At 40.0% G+C, this 14,315-nt stretch overlaps 1 protein-coding gene across 12 annotated transcripts in view; it reads right to left on the reverse strand.

The window, feature by feature from the left end:
* Positions 1–14,315, reverse strand: part of DCUN1D3 (defective in cullin neddylation 1 domain containing 3) — a 60,193-nt gene that overhangs the window by 36,304 nt on the left and 9,574 nt on the right. The gene's annotated exons all lie outside the window — the stretch shown is intronic.

The raw sequence follows: 14,315 nt of genomic DNA on the forward strand, positions 1-14,315 counted from the left end.
GCGATGCCATTTTATCTCGTTCTTTTTAAAAAATAGTGCCCTTGTTATCCTGTATAGAAGCAGAGATTTGTAAATAATATATCACCAAAGTGAAAAAAACAAACAAACAAACAAAAAACGACTCTGCCCTAGCAAGTAGGCCTTACTTTCCAAAACAATATGAAAAACATCCTAAAAGAAAGCAGTGGTGCACAGGCTGTTTTTGTCATCACCTTTGAAAAGTTGAAGATAGCTTTGGATTCCAGAATAAAATGTACATACATACACACACTCATACTCAAATTTTGCAACCCAGGACTGGGGGGCGGTCCATGAAATTACAACTTTTCTGAATTGCCTGAGGGTTTTACCTGCACTGCAACCACCTCCATTTCTTTTACTCAAAACCAACTGCATATAGTTCAACTCCTACAGCTGCCCTTCTGGGAAGGACATGCTATGCTTTGGATGCAGAATGATAGGGTCTGTACAGCCCAGCTCTATTCACTTTCCACACATACTTAGTCACCCTGCATCTCTGTTTTCTCACCTGAAAATTGGGACAAAGGGTCACTGTGAAGAATAAATGGCCCCTTCCTATCAGAGGATTTCAGTTCAAATGCTGAGATGTATTCCTTGTCCAACCAATCTAAAGTACCATCGCCCTCTGATCCAGCACACTACTTTATTTCTTTAGCACATACCACTCTCTGAAATTCTTGTTAACTTATTTATTGTCCACTCCCCCTACCAGAAAGCAATTTCCATGAGAGTGGAAATTATTTTATTCAGCATTTTGTCCTGGGCACCTAAGCTTTATCATGTAAGTGTTTTGATATATCTATTGAATAATACTCTCTGATATTTATTGAGTACTCTGTACAAGGTACTAGTCTATGCACTTAAATGTATTAACTCAAAATTAAATAAATGATAAGTACGACATGCTTAGCACTGTCCGTAGCACAGTTAGTTCTCAATAGATGATAGCTATTTGTACCAATTCTATATTGTTATCAAATACTCAACAGTCAAGGAACCTAAGCCCTAAGGATGTAGAGTAGGCCTTAATTTCACCACTCAAGAGCTGGTTCCTAAGATCCAATCCCTGGACACCCTGCCTCTCAACACCCCACTACCCTCAAAGAGAAAACAGGAAATTGTCTCATTGTTTCAAATTATTCCCTACCTCATCAGTTAACCAGATAATGTGATACAAACACAGCTTCTCAGTCAGCAGTATATAGTCCCATCTCTCCTTATTCTACAAGTTAATTTTCACCTCAAACACAGCAAAAGCCAAAATTTGAAGCTGAAATTGGGAGATGTTCACCCTGTAGTACCTCTTTTTGACCTGCAACTTAGTCCCCTGGAAAAAATCCACATAATAATGGAAATCAGTCCTGCCTGTCCTTCAAGCAAGGGTGAAAGTCCAGACAGTTTATTCAAGCCATAGCCGTGCAGCACTGTACGAAGCTCCAAGGGTTCTCCAAGCAATGAAAAACCTCCTGGTGCTGGTCCAAACTGCTTCTTCTCTATCACAACAAACAAAGGAATGACTTCTAGGTGTCTAGAGATGTAAGGGCAAAAGCCAGCAGCTTGTTTGCATGCTATTATATAGTGAACATGAAGAACTCACTTTAAGTTTTACACTACTTAAGATATTTTTTTCCACTGTAGTATTTTCAAAAATTTGCCTGATGACAGATTGGCTTTTAATTCTGAGGGATGAAGCACATTTCCTGTAAAGAGGATAAGGGATGTGGACCATCAAGGCTCTGCATCTCTTTAGAACCACTGGAGACAATAGACTATGTTTCACATAACTGCCAAGAAAAGGCCAAAACCTAAAGTACTAATCAGGGCCTTCACAGCCAGATGTACTTGCCAAGAAAGCAAAGGGCAGCTTCCACCTCTGCTGGCTGGCAGACCAGCCCACACATTCTGCTTAGCCATGTGAAACAGTCAGCTCTTGCTCTTCCCACCCTTAGGCCTAGTATTTGGGGTAGCAACACCAGTGACTTTTCTATGAGAGTATTTTCTAAAAATAGAACTTCCACCTTTAGGTTTAAAACTGAAAAGAAAAATATCCAGAATTAGAAGTCTGTTTTAACACAATACATTGAAAATTGTAAGTTTAAAGGCTGGTAGTTGGGGACAGGGATCACAGTACCACATGACTTCTCAGCAAGTCATAAAAAAGAGTACAGGTTGTTTAACAGCAGGCATCTCCAGTAATAGAGTTAAGAAGTCCAAGTGCCAGACAGAGGAAAACTAAACTGACACTCCTCCTGCATTTGTTTCAGCAGTGATGGGACTGACACAAATGAACCGCAGCAGCAATTTACAAGACAGAGTCATTAGTAAACCTTTTCTGGTGGCTAGTTGAAGAAGAAATGTTTGAAACCCTGAATTGACTCATTTTTCAGAAGTTAAATCAGTTTAATGGGGGGGGGGGGGGACAAAACCCTCTAAATGACAATAAATCACTAATTGAAACATTACAGGATTCCTAACAGCCATTCTTGATTAGCATACCTTTGTGTCAAAAGCAAAAACCAAGTGCCAGCATTTAACAGCAAGTTGCTGTTAAATCAGTCTGGTGGAACTAGATGAGAACAACAAAAATTAATCTTCAGGCCTAGATGGATACTGTCTGGATAATAAGATGATAAAGACCTCCTCAAAGGGCTTCTGGGTACCATAAATTATATAACAAATCTACTTCTGCCAGGCAGCCAGGATTAACTCCTATTCACTCAGCATGGGCTAATCAAAATGGAAGCATTATTATCCACCACTGCTCTGAAAAAGACACAGCAGGTTGCTCACTGCACATCAGTTTGCTGACATCACTACTCATTGTAAGAGAAGTCACTTAAATACTTTGCTAAACTTAAATACAAGTTTCGTACTTGTTTCTTACAGGTCAAAAACAGAAAAAACAGAAAAAGAAAATATTTCATTAACTCCTTCCTCAGTAAGTTCTTCTGACTGAATATTTTTTATTGTCTATGATGACCCCCTATTATAATAAATAATTATTTCTACTATTCTGCATTTTACCCCTATGGAACATATATATTCATGGCTCTCAGGAGCTGGCAAAAAATGACAAGTACAGAAAAGATGTTACTGTTTTAGTGACTACATCTTAGATTACAGTTCCAAGAAGGCAGGAAGTGTATATGGTAAAATGAAAAGGGCTAACTGGCATCTAACAAACACTTTCTAAATTCAAATCCATGTTCTACTCTTTCTCAAAGTTAAGGATAATGTTTTTCAAGCCTACTTTTTGAAAACATGGACTTCCCTGGTGGTACAGTGGATGGACACCTGCCTGCCAATGCAGGGGACATGCGTCTGATCCTTGATATTGGTAGATTCCACATGCTGTGGAGCAACTAAAGCCTGTTGCACCACAACCACTGAGCCAGTACGCACAACAACTGGCGCCCACACTCTTTAAGGCTCGTGAGTCACAGCTATTGAGTTCGTGTGCTGCAATTACTATAGCCCAGGCACCTAGGAGCTTCACAAGAGAAGCCACTGCAATGAGAAGCCAGCGCACTGCAACAGAGAGCAGCCCCCACTCGCCCCAACTAGAGAAAGCCTGTGCACAGCAACGAAGACCCAGGGCAACCAAAAATAAGTAAACACATTAACGCAGTTTAAACTGCCTCTTTCAAAAAAGTACAGTAGAATACAGTCATTTTTTTGTTTAGTATATTTAAGTCTTTCAGTCACTGTAAAATGAGAGCTTGAACTAAATCAGTGTCTTTCCAACTTGAACTTCAACAATCTGTGAGAAACAAGTTATATCCTGACCAAATGCATATATATACATACACACACATACAACTTATGAAGCAATATTTACTCACTTCGATGATGAACTCTAATTTACGCTGCTTCTTTTTTTAACTTGGTTTTTAATTGTTGGTTATAATCCACTAAGTAAATAATAACAGGTGGCTCAGTGGTAAAGAATCCCTCTGCCAATGCAGGAGATTCAGGAGACTCAGGTTTGACTCCTGTGTTGGGATAATCCCCTGGAGAAGGAAATGGCACTCCACTCCAGTATTACCTGGGAAATTCCATGGACAGAGGGGCCTGGCAGGCTACAGTCCATGGGGTTGCAAAAGAGTCGGACATGACAGGACACCCACCTACAGCACATAATAAGAAAAATTCAAGATCAAACTTAAAGATTCCCTCCAATATCTTTATTGTGCCAGACACAATGCTAGGCATTTTAGAGTTGTGACAGCAGTTGTGACATCCCTAAAGCTGCGCTATGAGGCTGGTACTTTTTTTAACTGAAAAATTAAAAAATATTGTATTAATTCATTTAAAACATCACTGCTATATTTAAAATAGATAACCAACAAGGACCTACAACAAGCACCCCCAGAGAATTCTGTTCAATACTCTGTAATAACTAAATGGGAAAAGAATTTGAAAAAGAATAGATACCTGTGTTTGGATAATCACTTTACTATATATCTGAAACTAACATAACACTGTTAATATAAGATAAAAATTTTAAAAATAAAAATAAAGACACATAATGTGTTATCATATATGTATGCATTTTAAGCAAGGTTATCGAAGTATGTATAGTACAAAGAACAAAAATATTGAAGAATTAGGGAAAGGGGAAGTCTAAGAAAATAATGCTGCTGCTGTTAAGTCGTTTCAGTCGTGTCCGACTCTGTGTGACCCCATAGATGGCAGCCCACCAGGCTCCGCCATCCCTGGGATTCTCCAGGCAAGAACACTGGAGTGGGTTGCCACTTCCTTCTCCAATGCATGAAAGTGAAAAGTAAAAGTGAAGTTGCTCAGTCATGTCCGACTCTTAGCGACCCCACGGACTGCAGCCCACCAGGCTCCTCCGTCCATGGGATTTTCCAGGCAAGAGTACTGGAGTGGGGTGCCATTGCCTTCTCCTAATAGCTTCTAAAAAATAAATTATCAATAATAAATCATTATATGTTAACATAAATGACAATTTTATGAAAAATAACTGTATTTCCAAAAACTTAATAAGAACAACAACATTGTTTTACATTTTCGCAAATGTCTCTAAGGTCTGGCTTAGAAGACAGCTAATTTCCCATATGTGCTTCTCATTCAATCTTTTGTGATATAACACACCATGTAGACTCTATAAAACTCCTGAGAGAATGAAAGTATAAAGGACAAATGATGTCAGTACTACCAAGAAGAGAATCTGGTTTTTCAGATACTATGAAAAGTGTCTTGGGGATCCTCTAAAAGAGTCTCTGGGAGTGAGGCTGGTACTCTTGATGTTCCTATTTTACAAATAAGGGAATACACTCAGAAATAAAGCACCTCACTTACGACCCTACACTGTAGCACAGACAGAGAAGCTCATCCAACATTTCACCAGTTCCCCCAGCTTCCCAGCCTCTTCAGTTAGATGAGGAAATGTGTCCATTTCTGGCCAAACAGGTATAGGCAGAAATGACACAATGAGCTGTAGGCAGATTTGATACTTACATTTCCAAGCCCAAGCCTAAAGGTGCACAAGACATCTCAGCCATCTCTTCCCTTGCCATGGTGACCAAGACAATACAGATGGTACAACACATGATGTTGGAACCCACATCAGCTTGGGTCTCTGAGCAACTTCTGGAGCTGAGCACCTTTTAGCCTAAAACCCACGTGGGATATGCAAGCAAAGAACTTTTCAACAGATTATGACAAACTTTGTTAAGCTCTAACTCCTGAATATCTACCATTCCCTCAGTAATTTTACAGTTCAGGCCTCTGCCATCTTTACTGCAGTATTCTCTCAGTACCTGCTTCTGGGATTGCTCCCTTTAATCTCTCTTCCAAACTGCCACTGGAGTGATCTTTTCAACACACACATAGCCCATGTGAATATGCCATGCCTCTACTCAAAATTATTTAATAGCTCCCCTTCACCTACAAATACAACTTTAATAAGGTATACAAGGTTTTTTTTTTTACTTTAGCCTCAATTACTGCCTTTCTCCTGTTCACTCCACATCCCTCGGGCATACTGAAACGTCTGCCGCTTCCCAAGATGCCATGGCCTCTTAACTCACTGTAGTTTTACACATACTGTTACTTGTGTTTGGAATGCCTCCTCCTTCTCTAGTCTTGGTATTTCAATCCCAGCTCAGATTTTACTTCTTATAGGAATCCTCTCCTGACTCCTTCAAGGTGACCTAGAGCCTCTCTGTCTCTTCACACCTTCACTTGTTTTTATATCCGTTTTCTTACCATAAAGCTTTTAAAAACAAGGTCCACAAAAGACACTCAAATTTACTAGATGAAAATCTGGTAGCATATAAACACATTTATTTTCCCTGAAGCACTATGCACCCCATTCTAGAGTTGATCCTTAAGAAAAATTCAGACTACACATACTTCACTTTAAATATAACAGTGAAAGAATCAAGTCTGGAGGCCAAGACTTAACAAGACTAGTTTTCAGCTTCACAAGTTCTCTATGAAAGACCCACATTCCATCTGGGAAAGCTGCTTCCCTGCTCATGTATGTCTAAGTTGAAAACCACATAGACTGGCTTTTCTTTGAAAACAGTTTGTATCTGTTTGGAAATCTTGAGTAAAAACAACCTTCAAGTATGTTTTTAAAGGTTTTGTCCTGTTAAACCACTATTATAATCTTTTGCTTAAGCTTCCTGAGTCAAAGGTACTAATGCTGGAGACATTCAGAACTTGGTTGTGAGTGAATCAATTTAAACACTGTACGCAAATAGTAGAGTTTCAAATCAGAAAAAGGAGGAGCTTAGAGGCCAAACTGCCCAGAGGGAAAGAAAAATTCTGCTTCCAACTGGGGAAAAGGCAACTGTAAAAGATTTTTACCTGTTACTTAACTTTTTATTATCTCTTTCTGCTGGGCCACGGAATGGTTGTGAGCTGGAAACTTAGAAAAGCAAATGCTCTAATAAATTAAGCAAGTCTGGTTCTCTAAAAGGAAGGTTTAAAGTCAAGAGTTAGAAAGTCTCTGAGTACACCTTTTTTTTTTTTCACTTTAACTTACCATTAAAGTTCAAGTTTCAGCATCCTAAAAGGCTTTATTTTAGAAGTGAAAAGGCTCCCAATGAATAAAAGGTTAGCCTACCAAGAGAAAACCAAAGTGGCGCCAGAAACGTGTAAGAATGGCCTGAAAAGGTTTTGAACTCTACTACTACGTTTGCACATCTTTCATTCTGACTCAGTATTAAATTTATCTTTTTAAATGTGTGGTCCTAAAAAAAATAAATAAATAAATTGTGGTCCTGAGTACTTATACTCCATAGATGGAGGTTATACTATCATGGAGATAACTATTTCTATGATTGGGAAAGAAGCATTTTTTTATGTGCCTAAGCTTCCCTGGTGGCTCAGACGGTAAAGCGTCTGTGGGCAACGCAGGAGACCCGGGTTTGATTCCTGGGTCAGAAGATCCCCTGGAGAAGGAAATGGCAATCCACTCCAGCACTCTTGCCTGGAAAATCCCATGGACAGAGGAACCTGATAGGCTACAGTCCATGGGGTCACAAAGAGTCGGACAAGACTGAGTGACTTCACTTTCACTTTTCATTTTTAAAAGCCCAACTATTCAGCTGCCCACAAGAGATCTGAACCAAGACCGACTGATCCAATGGCAATTTCCTAAGAAGAGAAGGTGTTAAACAACCTCACTCTAGGTTTGCAAATTCTAGTCTATAGACCAAGGATAAAAGTCACAATCCTTACATATCCCCTTTCAGAATTTCTCCAGACTCATCAGCAATTATCTATAAATAATGACTAGCCTTTGCACCTAGGGAAATAGTTGTTATTCAGTTGCTAAGTCGTGACCCCATGGACGGTGGCATGCCAGGAGTTCACTATCTCCCAGGGTTTGCTCAAATTCACGTTCATTGAGTTGGTGATGCCATCCAACCATCTCATCCCTCTACCACCCCTTTCTCCTCTGTCTTCAATCTTTTCCAGCATCAGGCTCTTTTCCAACAAGTCAGCTCTCTGCATCAGATGGCCAAAAAGTACTGGAGCTTCAGCTTCAGCATCATTCCTTACAAAGAATATTCAGGGTTAATTTCCTTTACAATTGACTGGTTTCATCTCCTTCCAGTCCAAGGGACTCTTAGGAACCTTCTCTCCAGCACAATTCTAAAGAATCAATTCTTCAGTGCTCAAGTCTTCTTTATGATTCAACTGTCACATACATACATGACTGTTGGAAAAATCATAAATCTGACTATACGGACCTTTGTCAGCAAAGTAATGTCTGATTTTTAATATACTATCTAGGTTTGTCACAGCTTTTCTTCCAAGGCGCAAGCGTCTTTTAATGTCATGGCTGCAGTCACCGTCCACAGTGATTTTGGAGCCCAAGGAAAGAAAATTTGCCAATGCTTCTACTTTTTCCCCTTCTATTTGCTACGAAGCGATGGAACTGGATATCATGATCTTAGTTTTCTGAATGGTGAGTTTTAAGTCAGCTTTTTGACTCTCCTTTTTCACCTTCATCAATAGGTTCTTTGTGAAAGTCGCTCAGTCATATCCGACTCTTTGTGACCCCACAGACTATACAGTTCATGGTATTCTCCAGGTAAGAATACTGGAGTGGGTAGCCTTTCCCTTCTCCAGGGGATCTTCCCAACCCAGGGATCAAACCCAGGTCTCCTGCATTGCAGGCGAATTCTTTACCAGCTGAGCCACAAGGGAAGCCCAAGAGGCTCTTTAATTTCTGCCATTAGAATGGTATCATCTGCATATCTCAAGTGATTGATATTTCTCCCAGCAATCTTAATTCCAGTTTGTGCTTCATGCAGCATGGCATTTCACATGATGTACTTCACATATAAGTTAAATAAGCAAAATGACAATACACAGCCTTGTCGCACTCCTTTCCAAATCTGGAAACAGTCAGTTGTTTCATGTTCAGTTCTAACTGTTGCTTCATACAGGTTTCTCAGGAGACAGGAAAGGAGCAAGATGCTGTAGTGAGCTGCCATTTCCTTCTCCAGAGGATCTTCCCAACCCAGGGATAGATTCTACACCTCCTGCATTGCAGGTGGATTCTTTGCCACTGAGCCATCAGGGAAGCCCTAAGGGAAACAGACTGTCAAAAACCTGACACCTACCCTGAGTAAGGTGGGTCTTGTAAATGTGTGCAAAGGATGAGTATTGTGCAAGTCATGAAACAGACTTTAGCAAGAAAAGAGATTTTTTTAATCCTGCAAAATAGTCTTGAATACAGATTTTTCCAATATGCTAAGTAATACAATTTACTACTTCTTCTTGGGAGACAAGATAGTATGGATAACAAAACCAAAATTTACAAAGTTTGAGAGCTTGTGGCTTGGAACATTAGATGCCACCTCGATTGGGGAACATCTGAGAGTTTCTCATTATGAAATCATGTGAAAACTTTGTATTAAACCAATGACAGAGAAAAAATGAAGGAAGAAAAGAATCTTAAGTTACAGCACTGTCACCATTTTGTTCTATTTTAACCTAATCTTGACTAGATAACTAAAAGATCCTAAAGGATGATGCTGTGAAAGTGCTGCATTCAATATGCCAGCAAATTTGGAAAACTGAGCAGTGGCCACAGGACTGGAAAAGGTCAGTTTTCATTCCAACCCCAAAGAAAGGCAATGCCAAAGAATGTTCAAACTACCACACAATTGCACTCATCTCACATGCTAGTAAAGTAATGCTCAAAATTCTCCAAGCCAGGCTTCAATGGTACATGAACTGAGAACCTCCAGAGGTACAAGCTAGATTTAGAAAAGGCAGAGGAACCAGAGATCAAATTGCCAACATCCATTGGATCACAGAAAAAGCATGTGAGTTCCAGAAAAACATCTACCTCTGCTTCACTGACTATACCAAAGCCTTTGACTGTGTGGATCACAACAAACTGTGGAAAATTCTTCAAGAGATGGGACTACCAGACCACCTTACCTGCCTCCTGAGAAATCTGTATGCAGGTCAGGAAGCAACAGTTAGAACCGGACATGGAGCAACAGACTGGTTCCAAATTGGGAAAGGAGTACCTCAAGGCTGTATATTGTCACCCTGCTTATTTAATCTGCAGAGTACATCATGAGTAACTTGGGGCTGGATGCAGCACAAGCTGGAATCAAGATTGCTGGGAAAAATATCAATAACCTCAGACAAGCACCATTATGGCATAAAGTGAAGAGGAACTGAAGATCCTCTTGATGAAAGTGAAAGAGGAGAGTGAAAAAGTTGGTTTAAACTCAACATTCCAAAAATTATGATCATGGCATCGGGTCCCATCACTTCATGGCAAACAGATGGGCAAACAATGGAAACAGTGACAGACTTTAGTTTCTTGGGTTCCAAAATCACTGTAGGTGTGACTGCAGCCATGATATGAAAAGACGCTTGCTCCTTGGAAGAAAAGCTACGACCAACCTAGAGAGCACATTAAAGAGCAGAGACATTACTTTGCTGACAAAGGTCCATCTAGCCACAGCTGTGGTTTTTCCAGTAGTCATGTATGGATGTGAGAGGTGGCCCATAAAGAATGCTGTGTGCCAAACAACTGATGCTTTTTAACTGTGGTGCTGGAGAAGACTCTTGAGAGTCCCTTGGACTGCAAGGAGATCAAACCAGTCAATCCTAAAGGAGATCAGCCCTGAATATTCATTGGAAGGAGTGATGCTAAAGCTTTGGCCACCTGATGTGAAGATCTGACTCACTGGAAAAGACCCTGACGCTGGGAAAGATTGAAGGCCGGAGGAGAAGGGGATGACAGAGGATGAGATGGTTGGATGGCATCACTGACTCGATGGACAGAGTCTGAGCAAGCTTCAGGAGCTGGTGATCAACAGGGAAGCCTAGCATGCTGCAGTCCATGGGGTTGCAGAGTCAGATATAACTGAGCGACTGAACTGAACTGACTAGATAACACATGGTTCAGAAAAATAAAAGACTTGAAACCATCTTTATAGCAACTTTTAAAAACTACAGTTTGAAACATGAAACAATTTATTACAAGATGCTGTATCAGATGAATGGCCCTTTACGTTGAGAACGAAATAGAACAATATCATTTACAGAAGAGAGGTTAACAACTAAATGTAGATAATGAATGATGACAGTGTTAAGATACACAGAAAATGTCAAAGTAACACAAATAATTAATACTTAAAAAAAAAACCTCTAAATCATAGACTACATCTGAAAGCAGATTTCTTGGCTCCTACTACACAATCAAGATTGCACTATTTTTTCTGGGTTTTGCTTAAAAAGAAAGTACCTCCCACAAGTTTATTTCATTTCTACCACTGCTCGTTTTACTTCTCAAGATTCCCACTGTGTGAAAACCAATACAACAAAAAGTGATATGAAATTTTAAAAAACCTTGCCTCAGAATTTATGTTCATTTTAGGGTATACATCACACTGCACCTTTAAAGCGGCTACCAAGAAGAAGTAAGGCAGAGATCATTAGGATGGGGCAGCCTCAGCATCTCCAGAACAGAGAAAGCAGGCATAGGCATGCATGTATTCAAGAGATGGGGGTGGCTTTTTCTTCCTCCCCAACAGAACAAATGGGAACCCCTAACTCCTGTCTTAGGGAGTTCCAACAACAAGGGGTGAAAAGAACTAAAGATCAATCCAGGTTTTGAGGAATCTGCTAAAAGTGAGAGGAAGCAACATTATTCATTCTTTGTTATTTAAAAAAAGCCACCACTTCTAAAGTCTATGCTAATTTAAATTCTACACAACCAACTTATGGGCATTTTCACCATGAATGCATAAAAATAAATTTGTCAATTTGCTTAAGTTAAGCAAGTTTTTTAAAGCCACTCAAATTTAGACCTGTCTATTGAGTCCATCACCACAAAGGCTTTCATAAAGAAAGTATGGCACTGCACTAGAATTACTTAGTCTTAGAACTTATAAACACATCAGCTATTCCTACACAACCTTTATGATCTTCTACATCCATTTACCACCCCAACTATCGTTCCTCTAAGGTTTTTCTTGAAAGGATAAAAAAAAAAAATCTACTTTAATATCACCCTACCGACTTGATGGACATGAGTTTGAGTGAACTCCGGGAGTTGGTAATGGACAGGGAGGCCTGGCGTGCTGCGATTCATGGGGTTGCAAACAGTTGGACATGACTGAGCGACTGAACTGAACTGAAAGTAACATTATCCATGAAGTCATAGGTCTGATATGCTAGTTACGCTTTCATTAATACACGTTAAAAAAATATAGGATAAAAAGTATTCATCAGGCAAAAATCATCTCATGTACCATCAATAGTATTAAAAAAACACCCCTTTGTACACTCATTTCAGCAGCACATACACTAACAATGTAACCAAAGCCACACTTTGGGGAACAGTGATTTAGTACCAAATTCTTCGTTGCAGGTAAGGAAATAGGCTCCTAGAGTGGGTGTAACTTGCCCAAGGAGACACAGAACTGGTGGCAGACTCTAGACTAGAACTGAGTCCAGTGGTGGTCTACTAAAGTAGAATCTACAGATGGGTAAGATACAGGGAGAATTAGTCCTTGGGGACTTCCCCAAGAAGTGAACTTCAAGGAGTTGCTAAGCCCTTTGACAGCAGATCCAGGTTTTTCATTTTCTCTGAGAAGCAATACACAAAACATGGTATTTGCCAGTGGACTTTCAAAGAGTGTCTGGATGGGCTGAAATAAATCTGTTGCTTCCTTCCCAAACTCTCATGTGGTTTTCCCAACCTCATTGAATCTCAAGGCGTGCTGCCAATGATAAAAATGTCTCCTGGATCAGTTTCCCACTTTTGGATCCAACAATATCCTAGCCACTGATCTCCTGTCCCCATTGCTAGACTCATGCATGCTCTATATGGTTTCAGGAGGAAGATTTTCCATCTCTGGGTTTTAGGCTAGCTTTGGAAACAGGCTGGAAGTTTCCATTACAGAGTTACTCCAGTATTTCCCAGATACCCAGACCTGGTTTTATTTTCAAGTGATAGATAACTTGTGTCTACTATGTGCCTAGCAATGTTTTATACACTGTCCCATACTTCCCATATAAGAGAAGGCGAAATGGTATCGTTCCTGGCCTGTTGGGAGCGGCCAATCCATGTTTCACTGTACATGCAGGCAGTTAATAATAACTAACATTATTAAATGTTTATTTATATGCCAGGCATTGTGCCGTGTCCTGCAAATGTCTTATCGACTCCTCACAACTATTTACTGTGATTATTTTCACTTAATACATGAAGGAAACAAGGCTTAGAGATGCTAAGTGGCTCATCCAAGGTCAAGTGACAAGTACATGGTGAAGTTCAGATGCGACTACACAGATACTCTTACCTGTGCACTATGTACACATGAAACTTTAAATTCACAGTCAAAGGAAGCATGATTTCTATGTATCTGATTTCCTAAAAGTGAGCTTCTTTATTGCATTAGGGCATGCATGTATTAAATTAAAATATATATATAACACATTCTGAGTGCCATTTCATACTGACTGAGGGAAGAGTTTGCTCCTTGTAATCTGAAACTATGCAATTTGCACTCTCTTGACCAAAAAAAAAAAGCCATCAAATTAAAACTAAATGCATATTGTTACTTATCACCAAAATCAACTTTCAGTAACCTTATTCCTGGTGGCTTAGTGGTAAAGAATTTGCCTGCCAATGCAAGGAGATGGGATTCAATCCCTGGGTGGCGAAGATCCCCTCAAGGAGGAAGTAGCAACCCACTCCAATATTCTTGGCTGGAGAACTCCATGGAGAGAGGAGACTGGGTCATAGTCCACAAGATCACAAAGAGTTGCAAAGAGTTGGACAGGACTGAGCGATTGAGCACACTCACAACCTTATTCCTACTTTGGGGATACAACTGGAGTACTAATGTGGTATAATAAAAAATATATTTGGCCTTTGTCCCCAGTTACTACCAGAGGTCCTAAAACCCCTGGAATTCCTTTACAGATAGACTTCTTGTTATTCATTAAGGAGCAGGGTTTGGACCACACCTGAGTTTCTTTTTGATAGTTTGAATTGAGGCTACCTTTGTCAGAAAGCCCAGGCATATGACTAGAACTTTCAGTCCCACCTTTAGCCCTTAAGGAAGGGAAGGGTGGCTGAAGTTTCATCAACAAAGGTCAGTGCTTTAATAAATTATGCCTACATAAAGGAACCGCAACTGAAACTGAAACAAGGCTAGGGGAGCTTCCGTATAGTCAAAGCTATGGTTTTTCTAGTAGTCATATATGGATGTGAGAGTTGGACCACAAAGAAAGCTGAGTGCCAAAGAATTGGTGCTTTTGAACTGTGGTGT

This window comes from Bos taurus, chromosome 25, assembly GCF_002263795.3.
Source record: "Bos taurus isolate L1 Dominette 01449 registration number 42190680 breed Hereford chromosome 25, ARS-UCD2.0, whole genome shotgun sequence".
In the NCBI taxonomy this organism is placed as follows: Eukaryota; Metazoa; Chordata; class Mammalia; order Artiodactyla; family Bovidae; genus Bos; species Bos taurus.